Genomic DNA, 27153 nt, shown 5'->3' with positions numbered 1-27153 from the left:
TATGCTTACTGGGAGTCTTCAACATAGCTATAGCCACATACACCATTACTCAGCATTTTGGGCCTGTTATCCAGGATTTAAGGGCTGTCTTGATATTCTCTGGCTTCATTTTTCAGAAGGGCTAAGCACCAAATTGAAGTTTTGGGGAGCTGGGCTTTGAAAGTATAAAGAATTATTTGGCGATGGATACTGTGAAAAATAAAGGTGTTTCTCAAACTGCATACCCCAAGTTTCTGAAATTTTTATCTTAACCTATCTGTAGCTCAGTTTGCCACCAGAGACAGACATTCCTCCCACCTCAGCAAGGATGTTGCGAACAGACATTCATGAGGCACTCCACGATGATCAAGATGCGCTCCAACAGTAATAAAGGCATGAGGAAACAACAATTTTTTCTCTGAAGCAGAGTTTGAATAGCATGCAGTGAATAGGAGGTAAATTCATATGTGGAACAGTCAGGGGAAAACCAGTCTTGCCTCACTGCTCTGTAGGTTAGTACTGCACATTTCATGTCCTGAACAAAGCAGTGATTATAGAAAAAGGAGAATATGTGATGAGGTATTATCAATATGCAAAGGAGACGACTGAATTAAAGCGGCACAGAACTCCCTAATCCTGGTGTTTCCTAACTTTGGCTGCTTGACTTTTCAGCCTTAGTTTTCTTTGAATACAGATAACTGGGTTATAAACTAATTTTAATATTACAGGAATACCCTCCCCTCAAGACAAGATGCAGCGGGTACAGATGCAGTGTCTGATCCACCAAACTTACAATCTAAGGAGACTAAAAAAATATATAAGGATGAAGGAGAAATAAAATAAGCTTATGCCCATATGGTTTGTGTGTATATATACACACAAGTGTGCGCGCGTGCACAAAATGCATTTTTATATATATATGTAAATATGTACTGATTGAAATGCTCAGGATTTAAAATATGTGTGTATACATAAAATATATACAGAATTATGTAAGTCTGAGTGTTTAAGTAAGCACTGCCCTTCCTCAGCTGCCTCTTAGCCTAGCAAACACACAGTGGCTGCTTTTCCTGTTGGTGTCAGAGCATCGGCAAGCTGTGAGAGGCAAATCAAAGGAAAAGGCATTCCAGATTTCTGCAGGGAGGTTCTCCATGCATAAGATGAAGTGTGGGACACTGCAAAAACACATGTGAAAGAAATGGGCACATTTTCTGAAAGCTTCTAGGAAATCAGGTTTCTAATTAGGTCTGGCTGAAAATGTTTTGAAGAAGCATTTAAACGGGAAATAATTTTTTAATTTCTTTTATTTACTTATCTTTTGTTGAAATTGTCTGTTTTGCTTATTTAATTTTGAAGGAGGCGGAGTAAAATGTGATTTTTTTTTTTAGTCCCCAAAATGATTTGTGTGTGCATTGCCTGAAAATTGAGACTCGCTGTATGAGTTTGAGCTAAATACCTAACTCTGATGATTTAGATTTCTTATCTATATAAGGTCATTTACTCTCATCTGCAAAGGGCAAAAGCAATAGTCAGTAGCTTGCAGATCTTTTTGAGTCATGAAACACTAAATGTTTTCCAGTAGAAATACAAATCCCTCTAGAGTGAAATGAAACCTAATCACAGGACTTTTCATTTTCTTACTCAGTGTTTAGCAAATCCCCTGGTCCCGGGTCAGAGGACAACAAGCTGAAAACCATTGCAGTTGTGTAATACCTATTACAAATAACTATGTATTTTCTTAGAAGGACTTTGAGCTCTATAAGGTCCATTCAAATGGCTCCTAGTGAGTAATATTTATTATATGTGTGTATACAAAGACATATGGCACTACTCTCACCCTTCAGGTCCTAGTAGAGGTGCTTTGTAAACAGCTGTGGGCTATTCCTGGGACACATGTATTTCCTTGTCAGTCTTGTATGCAGCAATCCTTGTTTCTGACTTGCAGTGTGATTTGTTTCTGGAATTTTATTGATTCATTTTTGAAGCAGACAATTACCTGTTTTAACCAGCCTTAACAAAAGAACAGCACAAAGGTTTACAAGTGCACCAAGCTACCCAGGAAGCCCTCAGAAACATTTGTCTGCTTTTGTGAAAGCCTGATTGCCCTGTGTACAGACCTGCAAAGCAAAGTGCCTGCAGTGGTGACTAATGGTGTAACCTCCCTTGAAGAAAAAGACTGCTTTTGTGTCATCTGCTGTACTTAGCAAACCTGACTTTCTTCATACTCACCAGTGTAAATATGGAATAATTTAACTGAAATCAGTGGTTATACCAGTGACAAACTGGGGTGTAGTAAGATTTGATTCAAGCCCACAGGGGTGAATATACAGTTGTTGACAAATGTACATACAAGCCAGTGCCTCGTCTTTCAAAAAGATTGGGGACCCTTGAAGGTATGTACTGTATCTTTACCAGATGAAGTCTGCCCTTTGAAACACCCCTTCTGATCCTATTAATTAGCATTTCTCTACATTTTAATAGCAGTGAGTGTGCCCACCCTTCCTTCAGGACTCCTTATGAAGGAGCATGTGGAAGAGGAATGACGTTGCAGTGGAAGGAAACCGATGGGGTGATGAACGGAGGGGATGGCTCCTTCCAGGAGTGGGGAGGAAGAAAGGGAAGGGACTGGCGAGGGGAGGCAAGCAGCCACAAGCTACCTGCCTCCGAGAGACTTTGCGAGTCCCTTGTTTTTGTCCAACCTTATTTCATAGACGTATTTGGTTGCTTTACATTTCACACAGACTTACAAGAACACACTTGCCAATCAATACTACAATGCATGGAAATGGTCTAGCTCTCAGTTTGCAGCTTTGTTTGCTGTTGCACAGATTGGTATTAATGTTGCTAAGGTGTCTGCACCATCTGTCAAATCCTAGCTGCATGGCACATACAATTCAGAGTCAGATCTTGAGCACCTTGCCTTAAATCTGAAGTTAAAAGCAATTTTTTTTCTGTATCTGATATAATCTACTTGAAAGACATGTACGCAACTCAGGAAATTTCTAATATTGTATACTCCTTGATAAAGGCACTTTCAAAAATACACCTGTGTGTTGCAGTGCTTGCTAGAGGCACACTGGTAAATGGGTACTATGTGTCCTTTCAGTTTGCATTATGATTGTAATGAATCAACAATAAAGCTAATAATGTACTCAGTTTAATCTAATACCACAGCACAATGGCTGCACCCAGTGCTTACAGCACAGGAATATACAAAAGTAATTAATTTTACACCACTGAAGCCAACTGCAGTTGAACCTCTCCAGGTAATGAAAGTTAGCTAAAGCAAGGGGTGAAAACCATCACTGGAGATTACACAGAGGCTGACTTTTAAACAGCTGTGCCAGACTCAGTTTCAGTTTAAAAACTAAGATCTATTGTATCCCAAGCAGCCCACAAAAAGGATACAACATCTACATATAAAACTGAACTATATGGAAGCATGTCTCAAACATGCACTGTTGCTTTCTAAGTCTTTTGTAGAGCAAGCTGTACATTTACCTTAGGAGCACACTCACTGTATTTGCAGTGTAAACATAGACAGTACAGGCCAAAAGCAATTACAGACCTGAAGCCAGCCTCTTCATTGGTATGTACTATTACAGTTCTTTGACAGAGTTGCACAGTCACGGGCCAGCTGAAGCTCTGATCCACTTGCTCCCTGAAACAGCAAGCTATGCGTTGTCTTTTAAATCAAATCAGAATGTTATATTCCAGCTTACTATACACTGAAATAGTATCCATAGACAGACAGCCCTCATCAGGTATCATATCCTATCCAAGTGGAAAAATTCAGTAGAACTCATTCCTCTGAGAGCAGAACCACATTTAATCCAAATTTATGCTTCTCTGTGGATCATCACAGTCTCAGACATTCGCAAAGGCATTTACTGCTGCCTCATTAGCAACAATGCTGCATTTGCTGCCTCTTTAGCTACTGTGGTGCTAACTACAGCATAAGAAGCAGGACAGGACAAGACAGGCAAGGTGAGCAAGGCAAGGAAAGGAAAGGACAGGGCTGCATGACTGGTTTGTGCTTCTGAAGCCATCAAGCTCAGTCGATTCAAATGTTTCCAGCTCAAACATTAGCACTGTGTTACCCATCTGCCTGGTGTTGGTTGGCAGCAGCAATGGCCAGGTTGAATCTAAGGGGTCTTCATGGAAACATCAGCTCAAGCTCCCACCCAGAACCTGAGGAAAACCATCTTTTTCTATCTGAATGCCCAGTGTGTCACATCTGTGAAGGAAAATCTAACAAATGGACTTGACCAAACAGGACTTTATTGGGAAGAACTGAACAGCAGAATAAGCTCCTCAAAGACAAGCAGTGGTCTCCCAGATGCAGGTGAATAAGGGTTTGCCTCTTGGTGGAGGTCTGTAAGGCCAGCTGGCCGCTAGCCCCACTGCGTAGCCTTGCATAGGCTGGGCTGAGCAGGGAGCCGCTGGCACACCAGCGGAGTGGAGAGGTCCTTCTGCAGGCACCTCCTCAGCCCCCTGCCAACTGCTCCGCTCTGACTGCAATTCGGCAGTGTGCAGGGAGAGCGGCATATCCCCGGCCTGGGAGGAAGGCCTGCTAAACAGTCTCTCGCTTGCTTTCCTTGCCTGTAATTTCTTTAACTCTAGATGAGAAGCTACAGCAGCAGATAGCATTACTGCTCACCTTACTCATGTGGGCTTGGTTTGCCCAGTGCTATCACAGCAAAAGCACACATTTCACATTAGGTCGCGACATGGCTACTCTTCTTCCTTAGGCTACCAGGAATACATCAAGCCAGAAGGTGGTGGGATGGAGCGGGGCATCAGGTCCTAGCGAGGTCAACAGTACCCGGGAACATTAATCACCTTACGGAGCTAGGCTCCTATCCCATGTTTAGGAGCAACTCTAAGGAAGCAACAGAGCTCAGTGGAAAAAGTAGTCACAAGACAGATAAAAACATTAGCAGAGATGGAAAAACACCAGGAAAAGACAGAGTACTGTAACCAACTGAAATAACACTGAATATTGGAAATTTGATATTAATCTAGGAGATAGCTTGTCAGAACTGAACAACAGGGCTTCAGCAGAATTCCCCCAGTTTTGCCATCTTTTGGTTAAAGCTTTAAAGCTAATCTAGTTTATTGTATTTATTTTAAGAACCTTGTCCAGCTGGGCCATGGATGAGTTTTAAAGAGGAAGTTCACTGTGTCGATGAACAGGGGAGTGAGTTTTGCCAAAACCACAATTCTGTTGGCAGTTTGTTGAGTTTTACAGCAATACTCATTTCGGATGGCTATTTTGAGCATTCTGCTGGAAATCTCTTATCACAGGGAGCATTTGTTTAAAGAAAGATTCTTACAGCCATTGAACACGGCTTTTTAATAGCGAAACTTTCTACAGAGTCACCATTTTGTCTCTAAACATGTCATAAACTCCTGTCAGCTACTTTCTTTCCTGTTTAGAGCTCTATAAAGATAACAACAATAATAATAGATCATAAACAATTATGAAAAGTCCTAGCGAACTGAGTCCTATCCAAAACAATAGCACTCGCTCTGACTACTGTCCCCGCTGTCCACAATTCCCTTCATCAGTTGACTGTTGTTAATGCCTCTTCTGTTCCTGTGCTCATTTTTTTGCCATTAGCCTGGCTTTCTTCAGCATCTCTTTAGCTTTGCATAGAAGAGATTAAAAAAAAGGGAGGGAAAGAAAAAAGACCCAACTGTTTGAGACAGTTTTTCTGGTTGGTGAGAATGTCTGTCTCTTCAGAGAGACCAATTAATGTTCTCATCATCTCTCTGGACCTAATCTAAATATGAATAAAATATCAAACCCATCCTAAAATTGTTCTTTGTTCTTCTTACCACACTGAAATTAACTTTTTGACATGGTGCCAGGCAGAACTTCAATACAAAATGTATGATTCCTCCCCCTTCTCCATTTGCATACCGAAATGCTGCTCCCTGTGTCACTGGGCACTGTTACTGTAATGCTGACACCCAGCCTTCCCCAAAAAATCCTGCCAGTCATGTTTAATAATGCAGAATTGTTTCAAAAGTATTTGGTTTTTTAGGTATCATCTGGATTATTACACATCATTTAAGAACAGACGTTTATTTTGATCTAACCACACCTTTTTATTGACTTAAGGAAAGGAGCTTGCAATACACATTGTACATGCTGTAGAAAGATGTATAAAATCTTGTACATGGGAACATTTGCAAGGTTCTTGCTCATTCCTGGCTAATTATGGTCATTTCCACATGTAATTACCCAAATTGCTCTTGCAATCAATGTAATTGTGCTAAGTTGTTTAAAAATCAGCCTCATTAGGTTTTGCCTGGTAAAACGTACTGTTTTTCAAAAACTAAAATTTGATCTTATGTTAGCTGCCGACAGGACTTTAAAAGTAAATAGATTTTCTTTGTCTTCATCCTCCCTTTCCTGTGTGCCTGTGTGTGTTCTTCTACCTTCATTGCAGCTTAACTGTAGTCAGAAGATTGCCCATTGCCTCTTGTAAGAAGCTATTATGTGTGTCTGTTGGTCATTGCATGGTTATCTTTCATTTTCAAAACTGTAAAGTCTCTAGCTTTTATGGTTTTGGAATTAAAAGAATGTTTTAAAATGCAAATTGAATATGGAGCGCCAAGGTGATGCTAGCCTGAACCTGCAGTGGGCTGGAAGAGCTGCGCTGGGAAATACGAAGAGTCACACAGCACCAGTGCTTGTGGGCTAGCCTCGTGGCTAGCTCATGGGCTTTTGGGGTGGCATCAGATGCTGCAGTGCGCTCAGCCACTCTGACCCCCGCCGCAGCGGCAGAGGTGGCTACGGCAGCTGGCCGGCAGCGCAGCAGCGCTGGGCTGCGCCAGGAACTGATAATCATCCAAAGTGTAGCAGTAAGCGCCGCACTGAGTGCGAACAGCCGCTGAGACATCTCCAACACCCTCCGTCTGAAGGATACTTTTTTGCATCATTTGCTTTTGCAATAAAAGCTATTTGCTTGTCAGTAGTAGACACTAGGTTATCTCCCTTCTCTGTTTTATTCTAACCAAATTAAATCATTTGTCATCCTAAGGACATACCAAGATTAGGATTTGTTCTAGAGAGGAGAGCACAAAACAGGAGAGAAAGAGAAAAAATTTCATTAAATGGGACCTTGCATGGGGCCCGGGCCGTGATTCGGCAGCTGCGGTGGCTGGCATGGGCATGCGGGGACTGGCGACAGGGACAGGCGACAGGCAGCCCGGCCGCCCCGCGCGGAGCTGGGACCAGCCCACGGCTTTCGGCCCAGAGCCTGGTCCCGCAGGTGCGAGGGCAGCGCTTGACCCAAGCGTGCTTCTGAAAACAAAAAGCAATCCTAAGCACAGCTATAAATGATTTTTCTCTTATCCGACAATCTGTTATTTTCCCTGCTTCCCTTTGATTGTAAAGGAGGTTATTCTAGAGTCATCTGTAACAGCTGCACTGAAAAATACCTCAGTCACGTGGTTTTCAGCAACCCAGACCAAAAAAACCAGTTCTTTAAATAAAGATACATGTATTCTTGTGACATTTCCATACAATTGCAATTTTCAAGGGAACCAAACACTCATTATTACACAGACTGTTCTTCAGAGGCCAAACCCAGGTCTTTACTCAGAGAAAATTCCCATTTGATTAGGCTTATTCATACAGCTTAGAGCTTTGTTTGAATTCTGTGTTGACTGAAAAAAAAAACTAGACTGGACAAGTAATTAGATTAAGAGTAAGACTCTGTTAAAAAGTCCTGCATTAGCAGAGAAATGGCCCTGCCTTGGGAGCTACATGCAGTTCCTACGGACCTAGATTTAGAGGAAAAGTGCTGTACAAATGTATTACAACTGCAGGGACCCTGAAGTGGTTAATCAAAGTAGGACTTAAAAGACAACTCAGCTGACCAGCTTTTTCACGTGGTAGATTACAGTTTAACGAAGAGCCTCTCTCGCAAACTCTGCCTCCCTTCAGAATTGTGGAGACCATTTTTTCTCCAGTTCACATCACATAATACCCCTGGGGCAGTCATATTCATTATTTCTGTGGAACACCATTTTTCCCCTGCCTTTATTAGACATTAGCAGCTGGAAAAGATGAGGAGCCAGTAGCATGTGATCAGCCAAGTCTATGGGGACCACCAGGCAGCTCTCCATATACCACAGTTGGAAATTTCTAGACAGATTGAAAAAAACCTGGTCTCACTCTCTGATATTGAGACACTATGTTTAGTTGTGCCAGGAAGGATATTTAGTAGAGTATTATGATTTAAAGGCTCACAGCCTGCAGTATTTCCAAAGCTGTACCAAAGTCTTGGCCTTTTGGATAAGATGTTAGTAAGCATGAATATTCATTTGAAAAACAAGAAGGGACAGGAAGAACCTGCAAAACACCAAGGGAAATAATCTCATTACATTTGTTGTCAGCCCTGTCAAGACTAGAAGGGACATAAGAGCCAGGGAAGCGACCCAAACTGCGGAAAACTGGAGGGGCATGGCAGTGTTCTGCTGTGGCTAACACCAGCTAAGTCATTTGGAATAGCTCCATGCTTTTCCCAAAGGTGGAAAGTAAATTCCATCAACACTCTCCTCCAAGCCTGTTTGTGCACATGAAAGAGGGAAAGGAAAGAGTCTTCCTTCCGCAGTTATTTTCAAACTGTCTTTCATTCACCTTGCTCTAGAGAAGGGCAGTAGGACTAGATGTATACCAAATGACTAGTTTTATTAACTGGTGTAAAAATAGCTCATTGATACATCCTAACATGAAGAGATCCGTAGGCAGTCCTCAGGTTTTACTAACTCCTGTTCAAAATGGCTTTTCGTGTTTCCCTGCCACACTGTTCCATATATGAATTATTGTGAATATTTCTTTGACAATTAATACAGAAATGCCTTCTATTCCATTAGTGCCCATTCTAATTTCTAGAAATATAATATTTCTAATATTAGGGATTACTCTTCCTGCAATTAAACTAGCTCAACAAATTTAATTGCTAAATTGTTTTAAGCTCAGCTAGATTTGCAACTTAGAACTTCTCTGTTTTCTTCAAAACAGGGCATACTTTAGTGAAGTTCCACTTGCCTTTAATTTCCCCTTTTCTATAGATAAAAATCTATTTTCTCTAGACATTTTGCTTACACTGATTTCTCAGCTGAATGCAGCAGTTTTTCATCTTCTCCAGAATTTGGTAAGACTTCTGAGATGGCCAGAACTGACAACATCATTGCTGCTGTGTTTTATATATGTAATGTGTGTGTGTGTATAAACAGAACAGTAATTCTTGCAATGAAAATATATATTCAAATTACAGGTTTACTGGCATCACTACTTCATACTGTGCTAAAATAATCTTTTGCAGTCTATATTCAGAGTTTCTATTTATGCATCCTATATTTTGCTTAGCAGTAAGGAAAAAAGAAAGCAGGCCATTATGGGCTGAATGCTATGGGGATGTTAACACATTCTTCTCTGGGCTCTTCCTAACCTATCAGTATTGAGGGTGGTTCTTTCTTTTAACAACATGTTTAGAATTATTTGTTTATGGCTTCTGTCCAGGGAGCATGTGCCTGGACTTGGAAATGTGATGAAGCACAAGAGCAGATGTTCCTGAGTAGTATTCTGTCCCCTATTTTTAAACCATTCACTCCCTTGAAGCCTTGGCTGTAACCAAAGGGATGGAAAACCTCTTACTGTTGGTTTATTTGTTGCTGAACAGTCATAGCACTTCTCTCCAAGGCTGGCTTTGAGCATCTCTACAGCTGAAAAAGCAGAGCCAGTGGGTCTGGGTGCCCATGGCAGCTGCATCCTACACATGCCAGCCCCTCATTCCCTACGTGAAGGAGACACAAATGGTCTTTGGGGGAGCCCTAACTCCTTGGTAAGCTTTATAGCTCAGCCTGGCTCCTTCGGGAAAAGTGACCCTGAAAAGGGTAATAATGACAGTTTGGTATGGTGCAAAGACTTTTGATCCTGTGCTTCCTCCCTCTGCTTATTGGAGCCCTCCTCTAGTCCTGACGTGTTAACCCCATATGGCGCACTCCCACTGCCTTTTACTTGGCTGTAGTGGCCCTTACACATCTCTGGTACTGCACAAACATTAAATCAAGGCTTCATATGCAATGAAGAGGAATAAAAGCTAACAAACTGGCTAGCTCACATCTTTGCACAGCAACAAATCCCTGCAAAGATCGCTCACCACTTTCCTCCAGCTATCTGTTGTGATCTGGCTAGCAAAATTGTCCAGCTGTTGAAAAATACATTTAAGATTAGAAATGGGATGAGAGTTTATTTGTAAATTAAACTATGTAAGCTATCATCACTGACTAATTACATCACTTTGCTTTCAAGTATGAATGTTTATTATACCAAATAATTCCACAAGAATTACTACCTAGATTTTTAGTAATGCTTTGGAGGAAGAAAGAAGGGAACATTTGAAATCTTTTCTGATATTTGACTATTCTGAGGGCAGAATGCATTTTACCTAACCTTAGATATAGTATATAGATGGTATAAGCTCATAACCTGTGCTTTCTCTGTACTGAAAGAACAAAGACAGACACAGCCAGAAGGTGATTCATACAACTTCTTCATAGACAACCAGTTGACACGAAGCTACAATATGCCATGGGAAAATGGCACACCTTGGGTATATGATAAAGTACTTATGTTAACCTGTGATTTCATTGTCAAAATATAAACTATGTTCAGTATCTCCAGTCTTCAGAACAGTGTGGTACATCCTTCCTATCCTAGTTCTAGGTGCTCAGGCTCCAGGTATTTTGTCTCACTGTGGTAAAAAAGAGAGTCTCCATGCATTCCTGTTACCAGATAATAAGAACTCAATTCCCAAGGTGGAAACTTCCTAGATTTTTTCTTTTTTTGTCAACAAAACTAAAATAAGCAAGCATCCTGCCATACCTTAGACAACTACCTTAAACTTACTTTGGGTGTTAGGGAGGTGTTTCACTGGTGCAGATTGTATTCTCATAAAATGCTAAGGATGTCATTGGATTTTAACATCTAGCAGCAAACAGATATAAATTTCAAACCAGAAAGTGATCACATCAGAGCAGTGGGGAATTGCAAGCAATGAGAAGATGCAGTCCCAAAAAATGTAAAATCCTGTAAGAAGAAGAAATAAAAAATACAGAAAACAAATGGGAGTTGGCAAAGAATCCAAAGAATGCATAAAAGTAAGTTTACTGTCATTTTGTCTTCCTGTTAGGCAATGATGTTGTTTTTTTCATGTAACCAAGCAATACAGTTGTCACGAGGCAGGTGGAGAATCAGAAACAGGAGTGTGTCATGAGATCTCTGCTGTCAAGCTGTAATTCAGCACTATGAAAAGGATTTAAATTGAGGGCATTGGAGTATCTGTCATTATGACTAACATAATTGCTCCAGTGAGGCCTGTCTCTAGCAATGGGCAATCTGAGACGCTTCAGAGGAATTGTTCTGCCATGAAGACTGCATGCACACGTGGAAGCGTAAATTGTATCATTTGCTCATTCTTTTCTTCACACCTGTAGTTATGTGAATTTCTTATCAATTATAAACTGCTCCAGTCTTTGGTAAACGTCAGCTAAGCATCTGGGTGTGAATTCTAGCCACTGATCACGCCAGATCCTACACTGCGGGGCCCAGATCTGACAGCTCCAGAAGTGGTAAGCCGGGGTGATCTGAAGCTTAAGACACTCACTCATGGCACTGCAGAAAAATCCTTGCATGGAGACCTGTGTTGCTAGTTCCTGTTACGAGGAATAATTTTGTATCGAAACCCATCATCCTGGCATTGTTTTAACTCAGTCAGCATTCCCAGCTGAAGTGAAGGACAGAACAATTAAGCAGCAATAGCAAGACTAGGAACTTAAGATCACAATGGACTTGCTTACTGTTAGCACCGAAACTGCAGCAGCATAGAGCATTTTCAGCTGGGGAGGCTGGTGAGCTCCTGTTCTTCACTGGGCTCTGTGGTTGCACAGGCAGCTGAACCCATTTAGACCTAGCCCAGATGCATCTACATACCCTGCATTACAGATAAAGCCCCTGACAACATCAGAGAGCCTGCTCACAGAGCGGTATGGCTGCCCTTTTGTTGCTTCAGATAGAAACCTGGACTATCTCAGTGGTCAACCTTTATCGAAATAAGACACCAAAAAAAAAAAAAAATGGAACAAGTTTCAGTGTCAAGTCCGAGCTCCAGTCCTTTAGGGATGAATGTGGTGCAGAAACACCTTCCAGCAAGTGATGAGTAGCACTGCAGTCTCCAGAGAGGACTCACTTCTGCAGATCTTGCGCCAGACTGCATCTGCAATGGGTATAAAAGGATTAGGAACAGGATCTGAAGGAGAAAATGATCTCCCAAAAGGCAGGTGAAACCCTAACCCTTCCTTCTAATCATCCAGACTTTATGACTCATTACTTTTGGGTGAGAGGAAACTTCTGTTTGCATTTCTTGGCCAGAATTGAGCACAGTAGGGGGGCAGAAGAGTGAAGTCTTAGGTGTCATGTGTTTAGCTGATCTAATGCAAAAATAGAAAGGAATCAAGGGGAAAGAAAGTCTATGAAGACAAGCCAACAACAACAAAAAAAAGGGGCAGGGGGAGCAATGCCAACACACACAGTACCTCCTACAGACCTTGTCTGTAGCAGGAGGCACAGTCCTCAGAGAAGCCAAATCCACTGATTCCTGTGTTGATTACTTAGGGACAGAAGGTAAATTTTGGTATGGAAAAAAAAAAAAGAGGCTAACTCAGGAAACTTAACTTTAGCAATTAACAACTGTGGCCTAAAGCATATGTTAAATATATTTTAAATTAATTCAATTTTCTTTTATGAGAAGGACAGACCATGTGGGCACACCGTCCAAGAGCTTTATCATCAGCCCATCTGTAGCACGGCAGAAGGGAGGCTGGATGGAAGGCCCACTCCTGGGGACTTTGTTGAAAACCAGGGAGAAGAAGACACCTAACAGCATTTTCCTCACTTTGCCATCAGTGCAAATACATATAAACTCCTCCATGTACAAAATGCATAGTATATTTTCTAGTCCCTGTTTTTGAGCATAATACAGAGACTGAACTGTTTGTGACTCTGCAGGACGTGGCTCAGAGGATTATCCCGTAGCTGATCCAGAAGGATGTCAGCATGAAAGCTGTTATGTATAAAGACCCACTGCCCATTCTCAACCATGCACAGCTGATCCTCTCCCGGATACTGTGGGCTGCAGCCAATCTGAGATATCCCCAGGAATGTTCTGCTCACTACATAGTTAAATAGCTAATAAATAGCAAAAAAAAACAGACCTTCTTGATAAGCCTGGTGGGATTCATTTCTTGCCTTTCATGGGTCCAGAACCTATGTGTTCTTTCACTGAGTAAAGGAGATGGTTCATCCCTGTGCAGGCCAAGAAACTGTGCTGTCAAAGACTTCAAGAATGCAGGGAGGAGATAGCAAGTACACAGAAGTACTTCAGTCTCCAACACAAATACTACCAGGTTTAAAAAAGCTATTTAAAAGGCCTGTATAGTCATGAAGTAAGTTGGTCTTTAGGCAAACTAAAAGAACAAAAGGACTCTCACAGTGCTCCCATGGTCTTCTGACCCTTCACAAGCCCTCTCAGTGTGCACACTGACTGATATGGACCTAGGAAGAGGAGGTCTGTGGGACATATTCCCACCATCTCTCTCCAGGCCTGGAGCTCCCAGGGGCTGCACATGAAGTCTCAAGCCACACACTTCATGGATCATCTGCCAGTTCAGCTTCCTTCCTTGCACATGAAGAAAGAGGGATTCCCAGCAAGGTTGGGTCTGCAGGTGATGGTAATACTCCTGGAGGTAGCTCTGCTGCCACTACTCTACCATGATGTTGTTGTCCTTCAGGTCCCCACTGAAACATGGCTCCTGAAGATACCTGCGCCTACAGGGTAGGCTTTGCAACCTTGTGTATGGACACAGAGGCTCAGCTCAACCTTTGCAGACTGTATCCTGGCAGCATTGCTTGGAGAAGTTCTCCAAAGCAAGTAGTACATGAGCTAAGTGACCAAGTATCCGGGAGAGGCATCAAGGGCCAGGTCTGAGCCCAAGAGACACATCTGCATGTTGCACATTTCTGTGAGCACCAGCTTAGACTGCAAGATGAAGGAAAGGGATGCACTATCAGCTTGAATAGAAAGGAGGAAGGGAAGCAGCTGATCTCTATCTGAGGTTTGAGGCATTACATTAATGGTCTTCCTTGATATTTCTCTTTCTCCGTAGCCTGGTCTGAACAGTGCTTGGGTTGAAAACCTTTGGCTGCTTCAGATACTACCCTGGCTTGTGGGAGGAAAGAGCATTTGAGACCAGCAGTTGTTTTCCAGTTATGTTACATCATGGCCAAAACCAGGCACGTCCCGGTGTGCTGCCCACAATCAGTCAAAGTTAGAGCTCTCTGCCCAAACTTTACCTACGTACCTTTCCTGGGGAATCTCAGGATATTTCAGTCACTGACCTCTCTCTATACAACAACTATCTCAAAAGGGGCTTGAAGTCCTGGGAACGACTAGAGAGACTGGTGGAGCTGTGCCCTCCTGACCATGGCACTTTGCTCTGCTACTAGCCTGCATCTGGAGTCAGCTTCATGCGAGGGATCAAGGGGTTCCCACCTCACTCTGGTGCAGTCTGCAAGGCCTGCTTCCTGCCAGGCTGGTGAAGGAGACTCCTGGGCAAGGGACAAATGCCACAATTCCTGCTTCGGGAGGGTCACGCTGAGAGTAATCACAGTAAAAAGCAAACTTGCCAGAGATGTTGTTGGCAGGAGAACAGGCACGGCCACAATCGCAATACTCGCGGTAAAGCCACCACCCTGGCAGTGACCTGTGTGTGCAGAGGAGAACAGCTGTGCATGTGTGCAGAATATTTAATTGTTTTAAACGGATTTTCTGTCTTGGGGCAGGAAAGTTCTGGGGCCTGTAGCTCTAGGTATCTTAAATTTTCCACCCTTGCTTTTTCTTTATTGACTACTGCAGAAACATGGTTTCATTTTTGAATACTGATTAAATCAAATGATGTAACTCTAAGATATCTGAGATGTTTGATATGGCTATGGAAGTCTTCATCGTTAATGTTTAATGACATGCTGAGAATTTGGAAGTTCTTGCTCTGCACATTGTTTCCTGATATCTTGCCACTTTTTAACTTGGATCATTGAGAGGGGTTGTATCTACCTCATCTAGTTCTATTTGACACTAATCCATCTTTCCAGGCTTTTAAAATGTGCTTGTCATCATGGTGCCCCAGTACTTAAATATCCTTTCATTTTAGCTTCAAGGTCATTTTGCCTTTTCATAAAATCCTAATCTGGATTTCTTCCACGGTATACATTTTTTAATCTACTGCACTCAATGCAATTGATGATGACAATTAGCTAATGGCAAATGATTTGGGGAAAAGGGAAGAAGGGGAAACAGAAACCTGAGAGAATTCAACACCTATTCTTGTTTCTGTGTAATTTGTATCTCAGCTTACTAATATGGAATATGTTTCTCAGTTATATACTGATATTTATTAGTATTGTCTATTTCTTCATGCATATACCTTACTGAAAGTATTTATGCCTGGTCTAAAGAGATGTTTTGCTATCAGTGGATATTATAGATATTTTAGTCCATCAAAGGCTTTTATCCTTTTTTTCCTCAGGTGCAAGTCAAAATGCATTTCCACATTACATTTTCTCAAATAGCAAAATTGATCTACATAGTTCTATGCCTTACCCTAGTCACCTGTTCCTGTGGCCACATCAATTTTCTGTTATGATTTTTGTGCTAATGCAGCTTTTTGTGGGGCAACACTGTAAGCTGGATTAGTAAAATGAGGGGTGTTAAAAGAAACTCTCCAGAAAAAAAAGTCTTTGGCAGGAGAGAGGAGCTGGAGAATGTAGGAAAGTGGTGAATCCTGAAACAAGTGGTGCTCTTCAGAACAAGGTGAGAGAAAGGTCAGTGACACAAATCAAAAGAGGTTGAGGATGTCTCTTTCCCCCTAAAAAATGAGGGACTGGAGACCAGGTGACAGCAGAGGCTGCAGGAACTATGGAATGGTTTTTAGAAATAGAGTTTGGTTTTGGCGATTTTAAGTTGATGGCTGAATATGCAAAAAAAGATTTCAGAGAGAGACTCAGATGTAGGATCAGAGAGATGGAAACATTTACCGATCAAATTTCACGCTCTTCCAACATAAATGTAGAGAAAAGAACATAAACACATAAAATTTGGGGCCAAGGGACTGGATTTCACAGTACCCTTTTATATGAGATAGCACTGTTTCATAAGAAAATACTGAAACTATACTGAGACCAGAAGTCCATGCAAGCATAGATTACGTGAAGGATAGTCTAAATCAAGAGAAGGTTATCCATGTCACATCCTTTCTCCATTCCCTGCCACTGGGAGAAAAAGCACTTTCACCTCTCACTCCTCCCTGCTTACCTCCTCTCTTCACACTGGTAAGATTTTTTGCCTTTCCATGCCTGACAGTGTTCTGTACACTTAGGCCTTTTTAGAACATACCAGATGTTTCATTCTGAGTGTAGTACTTTTGTATTCTGATAAACCACTTTGTACTTTTCTGCCAGCAGCTGAATTAAAAAAACAACTATCTAGACAGAGTGTTTCAATCCCAGATGTTCTCCAGAAAGCGTTGTGGAAAGGCAGGCTTGTTTGTTTTCATAAATCTTGTGTGCTTCATGAAATGCAGTGTGCATGATATATTTCCTCTCTATTAAAGTGTTTGGACAGCCCCTACTTTTTCTTAATACCTCTTTGTCATCTTGTTCTATAATAAAAAACATGCAAGCAAGCAAACATATCCTCCCTACAAATCACAACAAGCCTCTATGAGTTTTTGTGTACCGCTTGTGCAGAAAAGATTCTCTTTCCTCACTGTGCTTTCAGTGTTTTGCTAATTGACTATTTTGAATGCTTTTGTCAAAAGGCACCTACTTAGCTGCAGGCTCTCCGCTGCATGTCTCTCAGGGGAGTTGCTGGCTGGAGGTTTCTATTTTGTCCCTCATCAGATTCAAGGAGAAGCCATCTGACGCCACAGTGACTATCCAGAATTTTAAAACACCTGGACTCCGTGCCCCTCCTCTTCTCCAGCACTACCCAAGAGACTTCAGAATATTTTTACTGATTTGCTGAATTCCTCTGGGCAATTAGAAAACCAATACATTACAGCATTGCTTTGCTTTTGTTGTCGCTGTTTGTTTTATTGTAATTGGCAGTTGCACATTTAAGTTACTAAAAACGTCTGCTGTTCCCATTCTTGTCTAATTCTAGTCATTCTTTGTTCATCTATTTTATCATACGATAGGCATCCATTATCCTAATCTTCCTATTCCCCTCTTCCTTTTCTTTCCCTCATTCATCTCCACCCTTGCCTTTCCTTTCTCTCCCCTCATTTTACGAACTTCACTTCTCTATTTCTCTACACCAAATTTCATACATAAAAAAGTATGCAAGACTCCATCCTGCAAAGTTATGTATAATATTTTTCTGCATACCTTATCCAACTGAATACAATGGGACTACTTACACGCATTAAGTGACTTGCATACATAAGTGTTTGTAGTACTGGAGCCTAAGTAACTCACCTAGCTACTAGGTTTAACAAGCAAAGAAGGAACTGCCGTGATTTGTATACAACACACCAAAACTCCAGGGTAATCTTACTGCAGTTACCCTCATTTTCCACTTCCCCTCCCTCTTTGTTGTAATTGCCCACTCTGACATTTCAGATTAAGTATCTCACTATGGAAAGACTTACATCCACACTTAATTTTGTCCTGCAAATAGTCCTATAGACTTAAATGGAACTATGCACTTAAATAAAATTAAGTGAATGTGTAAGCCTTTACCACACTGAACATTGTAAATTCCACAGGACAAGCATGGTACATTTTATTCATTTAAAATATCTGCACATGTTAAATGCAGGTTGGGTAAGCAGTAATTATTTCCAGAGCAAGCTTTCAGGATTTCATACCAGCTTAATGGAAGCACTGCTATTCATCTGTAAGTAGCAGGATAAATTCCACTTCTGGAGAAATCAGAGATAACACTAGAAAGCAGGAGTAACTGACTTGAGAAAGAAAAAACAGGACAGGATTTAAACCAAGGTAATATTGATATATGCAAATAATTTTTTAGATAGAGTAGAAGACAGGGATTTGGAGTCAGCCCAGAAGTGGAAGTCAACAAAAGTGAGGACAGTGTGCGAGGGCACAGAGAGTTAAGGAGAAGATATGGTTGCAGACATAGGGAGTCCTGTTAATTTTGATTTTCGCAACTTATTTCACAGGACAGGCAAGCTACAGAGCGTAAAAAGAGGCAGGTGATTATTTTTGCTGTTGAATACTGGCGTCCGGGAAGCCAGAAAAGTTGACTACAGTTAAGCAAAGAGAGAGCAGGATCATGCAATGAGAGAAAAGGTGGGATTTTCCCCAGACAAATCCGGGAACAGGTTAGCTTTTAAATGGCGGGGGGGGGGGGCTGAAAAGAAGCAGCGTCTGTGCTTCGCAGCATGACACCGGCGCTTCCCCATCGCCGCGGGTGAATCAGCGTTCAGCTGCGCGGCCCCGCCGACCCGCAGCCGCCCGCTCCCCGCGCCCCAGCCCGGCCCCGGCGACGCGCGCCGCAGCTCGCGAAACCACCGCCCTCGGCGGCGCCGCGGGCCCCGCGCCCGCCCGCCCGCCAGCACCTCCCGCAGCCCCGCGAAATGGAGGCCGCCCCAGGCTCCCTCCGGCCGGCGGGAGGGGGGACGGCGGCAGGCGCCGACTGTTGCGCGGCGAGGCCGCCCCGCCCCGCCCCTTCTCAACGGCCGCGGGGCGGCGGCCAGGAGGGGGAGGGGCGGGCGGCGCCGTGCGCGTGAGCTCAGCGCGTCGCGGAAACCACCCGGCGGGCGCCGCCTTCCGCGCGCCCCGGCCCAGCCCGGCGCGGCCCCGCGCCGCCGCGCAGCTGGGCTCGGCTCGGCCCGCCCCGGCCCCGGCCGCGCCGCCCCCCCGCCCCTGGCGCTCGCTCGCTCTCACACACACTCGCAGAGCCGTTTCCTGCGTGGGGCCGGGGCCGGGCCCGGGCGGGCGGAGCGGGGCCGCTTCCTCCCGCCGACTCGCAGGTACCGGGGAGGGGCCCGCGGCGGGGAGCGGGCGCGGGGGGTCCCGCCGGCGGCATCCGGCGGGGGCCGGCAGCCGCCGCCCCGAGTGTGGCGGGGGGTGGAGCGGAGCCGCGCGGAGCGGAGCGGAGCCCGCGCGCCGGGGCCGCCTCTGGGCGGGGGCCCGAGCCCGGGCGGGAGCGGGCCCGGGCGGGTCCCGCGCCGCGGCCGGGACAGCGGCCGGGGCGTCGCGGGGGCCGGGGCGGCGGGAGGCGGCGGCCGCTGCTCCTCGCATTGCTGGCGGGTGAAGTCATCGTGTCCATTGTCTCCCCTCGGCCCCCTCGGGCGGGCGGGGGCCTGTCCCGCCGCGGCCCGTGGCGGCGGAGCGCGGCGCAGCGGGGCCCGGGCCGGCTCAGCCCCCGCCGCGGCGGGGCGGCCGCCGGGCTCGGTTTCGCTTCGCCTCGCGGCGTGTGCGCGGAGGTGCTGCCGCGGGGGGGGGACGGGGAGGTCCGCGCGCCGCCCCCGGGAGCAGCTCTCGCCCTCAGCCCGGCCTTAGCGACTCGGAGGCGGCCGGGAGCGCGGAGGGGTTTCAGGTGCCCGGGGAGATTCTCGCCGCTTCCCTCCAGCGTGTCTCAGCTGCGCGGGTGGCGGCGGGGCAGGCGGCGGCGTTTTCGCTGCGCGGGTCCCGCCGCGGAGCCGGGAGCTGCCCGCCCGCCCGGCGCGCGCGGGGCAGCGAGAAGAGGGGCAACAAGCACTTTTCACAACCAGCGCGCGTGTGAAGCGAAGGAGCTGAAGAGGTGGTCGGCGAAGGGGAGGTGGCCTTCTGCCTTCCCCCTCCCGCTCTGGGGCTCTGTCACAAAAAAAAAAATGGGGCTGTGCCAAGGGGACTGTGGTAAGATGCAGTTACTGCCAAGCAGAGAAATCAAAATTTGAAGCCTTCATGCCTTTGTGTGGACTCTTACTGCAAATGTGCCTGTGTTTCCCTGTGAGAAGCACAACAGATCTTGTTTCTGTTAAAATACTGTAGTTGTCATTGGTACTGATCGGCGCTTTATCTCAATTGTCATCAAGGACAGCATTATTTTGAAAAGGCAGAGAGCAGTTCAGGAAAGGGATCTTGCAGCATTTAATTCGGTCGATTATTCATAAATTTGTTTATTTTAAAATAACTATTTTCATCAATCTTAATTTCAACTTCTAGGTTAAAAAAAAATATCCTTTTTTGTCAGCCAGACAGTATTTCAGAATTTGATGAAATGCTTTGTACCGTGCCCATAGGAAAAGATTGTTTTCAGTTTCGTATTCAGATGGAACCGAAGTGGAGGTTCCCAATTGCCCGGTTACCAGAATTCACTTGCATGTATAAAAACAGTGGCCGTCTAGTATCATTTAACAACTGCCTGAAATTTTACCATTATTTAACTGTAAACACTTAAATGTTCATTCTTAAAACTGTTCACAAAAGCTGAGAAAACACTTCTTTAATTGAATGTGAATTAGGCCTTTTTGGACCAGGAAATGAAAATTTCACTTTCTTTTGCATAATGGCAATAATGCTACTCTTAAAAACAAGTTCAGTAAAAAGGCTTACATGAGACCTCTTTCCCATATGCATTTTTATTGAACTATGCCAGTTTCAATTTTGCTTTATAAAGTTCTTGTTGGATAAAATGTTTATTGGTCATCTCTTAAGTGAACTAAATTCTGAATTCTACCTGTTTTCTTCATGTTGTCAGCTATTTTTGAGGCTGAGGACATCAGATCATTAATTCTAAAGGAGGGAGTCAAAAATCTGTGTAGATGTAGTTTTCTTCTCTCACCCTCTCCAAAATCTACTAGCCAAATGGTAGGTTTCTTATCTAGAGCAGTCATCAGATTTCGATTAGTTATGCTAGCAAAGGTTCAGGAAGAAGGAAGATACTTGACAGATGTATTTGTTTACCTTCATAATGTGTACAAATCCTAATCTCTGTATTAGTAAATGAATCATTAAAACTCCCTTAGCCATGGTATTCCCAGATAACAGTAATGTGTGCATTAGGAAGACTTGCTTTATGTGATTATTATCAGTTTATGAAAGAACACAAATCCTTGAGTTCTTGTGGTAGCTGCATAAAGCCTTTTGTGATGGAAAATGTGCCTAAGCTTTCTTATTCATGAACAACATTTTGTTGCTACTCCCAGTGACAAGAACAAACTTCAGGAGCTGTAATGTTATCTGTCCCTCTAAATTTGTTCAATGGGTAGGTGATTTTTCCAGTCTTTTTTTTTTCTTTTCAGTTTGCTTGGGATTTTTTGCTCCTCACTAAAGTGTCCCTCACAAAGGTATTTTTTTTCCCTTTCAGGCAAACAAAGTAGGAGGCCTAAATCTTTTCACAGAACTTCTGAATCCTGTTTTGAAAGTGCTAAGAAGGGTCTTTGAACTCTGAAGTGCAACTACACTGTTCTGCACCGCTGTCCTCTGATGGCCTTTAGCCAAGGTCATGGTCTCTATTATGGGGTCAGTTTACTCTGGCCCACAGTTGAACATCCATAATTAGCTTTGTGATTTATTTTCTGAATTGTGTTTTAAACGCCACATACCAGCCTAGTAGAATAAATTTTAATATCTGACTAAAACAAGTTAATGGATACACGATTTAGTTGCCACTCTACTTGATCTGATGTCTGATTTATAGCTGAGCTGCAAGTCACTCTGATTCTTTCTCAGCATCAGCGAACACTCTTTGCAGTAGTAGTATAAATGTTCATGCTAACACTGGCTTATCCACGAGGAAGTTAATTTCAATTTTTCTCTTTTTGCATTTGTCTTAGCTCTAAGTTTCCGTTGTCCCTTCTCTGTTAACTGATGGAAGATGTGTAGCTGAATGAATCAGTGCGTATACACACTTCAAGATACTAAGAATGATGTTGGATATTATATTGCTAAATGCATCTGAATTGCACATGGAGGTAGATTTCCACCAAGAAGGTAAAAAGTTACTTTGAGCCTTTGAAATTTGGTTATTTTTAATAATGTTGGACTTGAATTTCAGCAATGTCTGTTTTCTTTTGCTGTAGCAAGACTATGGAAGAGGCTGTGTCTGTACCTAGAAAATAGTTAGTTGTTTTTTTTTAATAATGTTCCTAATTTTTGTCAAGAGGGGAATTCCTTCTATTTTTGATTCTCTGAACGAGAAATTTTGACTATGATTTAGTCTAATTATAGTTCATTTTTAATAATGTAGTTTTAAAATCTGTAATGAAATGATTTTTAAGGAAAAGTCAGAACCTTTTTGTGTTATATATAGATCAGAACTCAGATATGCTGTGCTCTAACTAGAAAAAAGTCCAAATAAACTAAAAATTTCCCCTCAATTCTTCCCTATGTTTTTTGCTGTTCAGAGTAGAATTTCAGTCTTCTTAAGTTTTCACTTAGAGGTTACTTCAAAAGGCACTTTGGCACTTTTATCTTCTTTTTAAAAATTTTGTGGTAAGTTATTATGCAAGATCTTTGATCGCTTGCTGATATTTAGGGATTCACAGATTTAGTCCAAAATTCTGTAAATTAACATTCACCTTAGCATCCCAGATTTTCTTGTAAGGATATTTTTTAGTTGATGAGATCAATGGAAGAGTCTTTGCTCATCTGAGTCATAAGAAGGTATAGTCTTTTTCAGTGGTCTCTAGTTGTTTCATGTGCATTTCTGGCAATTCTCAGGCACTGTAGCAACTTGATTTTGATTGCTGGTCCTTTCTTGGCAGGCTTTGCTCTTCTTTTCCTTTTCTTCTATTAGTGTAGCACACTCTCATGCTGGCTGAAGGATCCAAAATGAGGAATGGAAGATATCTATAGAGAACTGTAGATGTTTTATGTAACTAACGTATTACAAGCTTCAACTGCAAGTTTTTTTGTTGTGTGCATGGCCTATACCACTTAGGAATAGTCTTTGAGTTCTTGAAAGACATAATGTGGTAGAATATCAGAGGATCAGCTAGAATTCAGAGAAGCAAGAAGACCCCTACAGCCGAGCTGTAAGATGTCCTTTGTGATTTCACTGTTAAGTCTTTCCTCATTAAGGCAAGTGAGGAGGGCCTTGACTCATTCTTTTACTTGACTTTGATGGAAGTTGTGGCACACTTCTAAGAGAAGATTTGACCTCACCATTAGGTTTATCTATGGAATAAGAAGAAATAGGAGTGCTTCCATTACTTACTTTCGAAGGAAAGGCTACAGTAGGCTTTTCTACTCTTAAATATATCAACTGTAGATTCAACTCAGTCACCTGTTGGATGACTAGTAGTATCTTGCTGGGCAGGTAGCCAGAACACTGCAACTGTAATTGCCTTTTGCAAGATGAAAATAGCTTTAGAAGAGTGTTTTTTTTCTGAAGGGCGAGTTGCAACAGGTTCACTTTACATCTAGATATCACACCAGGCTAGAAAGCTGATATAAGAGTTGCTTTAACTTAAAGCAACTTAGCACAGAGATCTAATGAAATGAGCTTAATTAAAAATTGCATATACACAGGTGTTTCCTCAGGCATTAAAACTTCCTCTCTTCAGAGGCCAGCATATCCCCTAATGATGTCTTCAGCAAGATGTTTGAAGGGCACCTTGCAGAAATAAATGTTTGTAGCAATTCAGTTTGGTATAGTTACTTGCTTTTTTGCTTCCTAAGTAGAGCACAACTCTGTTAATGCAAGTATCCTGTTATTGTTCAGTACAATCTGTCATTGTGGGACTCTGTCAATTCTGTTCTGTTGCCATTTATAGTTGGGATAAATTACTGTTAAACACTTTTCCATAGGCCCTTTAGCTGCTCCCTTAAGGCAGATTAGAGCTCTTATTCCAAACTGGAGCCCCCGGCTGTGCCCTTCAATTGTTCTGTTTATTGCTTGAAGAGCAGCTTCAGCAAGAGACCTTACTCTGGAGAAACTGTTTGAAATAAGCATCTTGTTGCTTTGTTCTCACTGTGAGTCATTGATGCTACATAATCTCAATAAATAGGAGTATCGACTTTAAGTTTCTCAGCTAATGATCAGATAATTTCCATAAAACTAAATTGTCCAGCATGCTGGAAATGTAAGACAGTTCCTATACTATACTGCTTAGTGCACTGTGTGCGATTTCTGGTGGAACAAATTTACCATATATGTTTGCAGGAAATGGTTTGTAAGGAGTGCAAAGTGGTCCAGGACCTCAGAGGGATCTACTGAATGCTGCGGAATTCAGGTGGAAAGTCCTGGACTAAAGATTTTAGCTGAGTCATGGGGATTTCACAGTGATTTCACAGTGCTGTATGGGTAGCTTATTTGATATGTGAACACCACAGCACTATTGTTGCTGCACCTTGTTTATATGTATAATAACTTTAATTTATCTGTCTGCTCTTAGATTTTGCAGACAAATAAAATCTTTCTTAGCACCATAATGATTAATAATGGTTGCATTCTGAAGAATAAGAGTATTGGTGGTACCATGCCTAAATTTGTCATTCATGCAATTCCTTTGCTGAAAATTCATAGTGTACAGAACTTGAACTGGATAAGGGGAGGGATATTTTGGCAGATCTGCAATATCATCATTCAAAATTCATTCTCAGGAAGAAACATTTAAACCCTTTTTTAGGAAATGGAAGACTTTTACTCTGTCTAAATCAGATTGTTGAAGACTACTTTTTCTCCAAGTGATTTGTGTTTCTTAGGACCTGAGAAATTGGTTGCCATGTGCTCAACCCAGATTCAGTGTTGCAGCTCTTTGTATCAGAATCTAATTGTACCTTGACAGTGAATGTTTTACGGAAGCGGTAACTGAGTATCTGTAAGATAATTCTGTGTAATAAGTGAAGATACGGACTGAGGATGGTTGTTAAAATGTACTGTTTGGGTTCTCTCCTTCCTATCAAAATCCTTTGTGTAGGGAAGAGAGCTGTCCCTCAATCATATAATGGAAGAACATTTGACTGGGAATAGATAATGATTGTATTTATACCACGCAGTTGGCAAGGGAATTGAAGAATAAAGCCGACTAAGAAACTGAGCAATCTAATGTGCTGATTAATGTGGAAAAAAAGTGGCTGTGTGACACAGTCTGTTCAAAATTAAAAACTGTCTTTTGATCTATGTGTACTAGAAAAATAATTTTTATCACAAAGATTTCTTCACCATATGTCCCAGTGAAGGTGCTCTGACTTTGTATTCCTTTACCGTAAATCAAATATTAACAGAATATAGTCTTTAAACTTACTTATTTTTTGCAGAGTTGAAACCCTTGCTTCAGTTTCTGATGAAGAGTAGTCTCCTTCTCGGTTTCATTTTACCTGTAAAGCTATATCTAATACTTGCTTTTTGTTTGACTTCATATCTTTAAAAAAATAAAATAAAAAATAAAAGTCGGTCTTTCCTTTATATGACACTGCTAAATATGTCTTCATGGGAGACCAGGAGCTCTTTTACTCAGGGCCAGGGATGGGGATATCAAACTTCTAGGTCCTTTTTAAGCAAAGGGATCTGCAGCCTTCGTAGGCTGTGAAGGCAGGCTGTTGCCTGCCTGGCACATAAGGTTCCCCAGCCAACACAGGTTTAGCTGTGGGACAGCACAGAGAAGAGTGCAGCACTGCTGTGCTTGTTATTTTCCATAATTTCAAAATGCTTCTGTCTTAAACCATCTCCATTTGGGCTGAGGGATTTTTGTATCTAGTGATCAAATGTATTTCCTACCCAACTTGTTAATCTTTTTCCCTTTCTTTCTTCCCCTTACTGTTCCTATTTGCTGTTGGCTTTTTTTCCCCGTTATGTGGCAGCAAACTCTTGTTCAGACTTTGTCTGTGGTGGTGGCAGGTAGTTGCAGAAAAGTAGACTTTGCCTTCTGTGATCTGACACTGGGCAGAAATTCAGCCAGGGTAAGAATAGAAGAGAGCCTTGTAAGCTCAGCAGATGAATCCAGAGTCTTTCCACTATTAACAATTAAAGGATGATTCCAAGGTAAATTAGGTAATGGAGTAACAAACTAATGAAAAGAGAACAAAGGATGAAAAAGAAAAAGATCCTGCCTTGCAAGAATTTGGATTATTGGGATTACATGCTGCCTGCCTGTTTGGGAAAGGAACAACAAGCTCCCTTGTTTTCAGTATTAATTTAGTTAGTGGATAATGTGTGTGATGTGTCAGAGAAGTTTATCTTATGTTGTTGAACTGAGGATTTGCAAAGGAGGTGGTGTTTACTGGGGGAATTAGTTAAGAAACAGAAGCATCCTGTTTTGCCCTGCCCAGCAGTGTTGCAGCCTTTTCCCTAAAACAGAGTAAGCAGTGATAAAACAGTTTCTTCCCACCTCCTACACTTTGCCCTAATCAACATAATATCATGGCTGGATCTAGACCAAGAAGTGTCATTTGAATAAAATATGAAGACAGTGAAATAGTATTCTTGCCATTCTTTTTTTTTTTTCTCTCTCTGTTTTGTTTTGGAGATGTGATATGCTGCTGTGTCTTTTTAGGGCTGTATAGTTAATCCATATGTTTTTTTGTTAACTGAAAGGTCATATAATATTGCCTTTCTGTTTTAAGGGTAACATATGATTTCTAAGCCACAACTTCAACTTAAATCATCTCCCGCAAACTGTGAGGACCTTTGTACTGTATGCCTTTAAAGCCATTCTAGAGAAAATGGCATATGCACAATTAATGTGAAGCCACAATACGCAGCATTTATGGGACAGGTCCTCTTTGTTTTTGTTCATCTCTGGTAGTTAAAAGTAGATATAATAAAGGAACATGCATTTTGATACGGTGGTGTTCCTCCTGAAATGCCTGGGAATACACCTCTAAGAGTAGACAGAAGAATGGTTTCATTGTGCTAAAAATCATTCAGTGAGGGAGCCACTCAGAACTATGAAAGAAGGGAGCTTCTGGTTGGCAATATAGTAAACAAAATACAACATCTTATGGAAAGTGTCAATAGGGGATGCTTTTGTCTCTAACAAAGTGATGTAGGTATGAAGCTCTCTGTAAAGAGAAGTCCTTTTCAAGTTAGAACTACTCACAATTAAAGTTGAACCCTTCTGAAATGTACGCTTTGGTTGTATGGT

At 42.5% G+C, this 27153-nt stretch overlaps 1 protein-coding gene and 1 long non-coding RNA gene across 5 annotated transcripts in view; one reads left to right on the top strand and one right to left on the bottom strand.

Annotated features, from left to right (window-relative positions):
- Nucleotides 1–11151: 11151 nt before the first annotated feature.
- On the bottom strand, nt 11152–19111 carry LOC136991254 (uncharacterized). Of its 2 annotated transcripts, none has more exons than XR_010883277.1 (2): nt 19029–19111; nt 11152–12275 (listed from the first exon to the last, which is right to left on the bottom strand). It is a non-coding gene; the product is annotated as an uncharacterized lncRNA (long non-coding RNA). The 2 variants fall into 2 exon arrangements; XR_010883276.1 differs by having other exon boundaries at nt 19025–19097.
- RNF19A (ring finger protein 19A, RBR E3 ubiquitin protein ligase) overlaps nt 19028–27153 on the top strand; it is a 58825-nt gene continuing 50699 nt past the window's right edge. The window contains exons 1-4 of one of the 3 annotated variants that reach the window (XM_067290364.1): nt 19030–19110; nt 21271–21329; nt 21432–21586; nt 21901–22057. The gene's annotated coding sequence lies outside the window, so the exon portion shown is untranslated. Of the gene's footprint in view, nt 19111–21270; nt 21330–21431; nt 21587–21900; nt 22058–27153 lie in introns of all 3 variants that reach the window. The other 2 variants (XM_067290366.1, XM_067290367.1) reach the window with 2 other exon arrangements.

The sequence above is a fragment of the Apteryx mantelli genome, chromosome 2 (assembly GCF_036417845.1).
Source record: "Apteryx mantelli isolate bAptMan1 chromosome 2, bAptMan1.hap1, whole genome shotgun sequence".
In the NCBI taxonomy this organism is placed as follows: Eukaryota; Metazoa; Chordata; class Aves; order Apterygiformes; family Apterygidae; genus Apteryx; species Apteryx mantelli.
The sequence above is the reverse complement of the archived record's forward strand: the minus strand, read 5'-3'. Positions and strand labels throughout refer to the sequence as shown.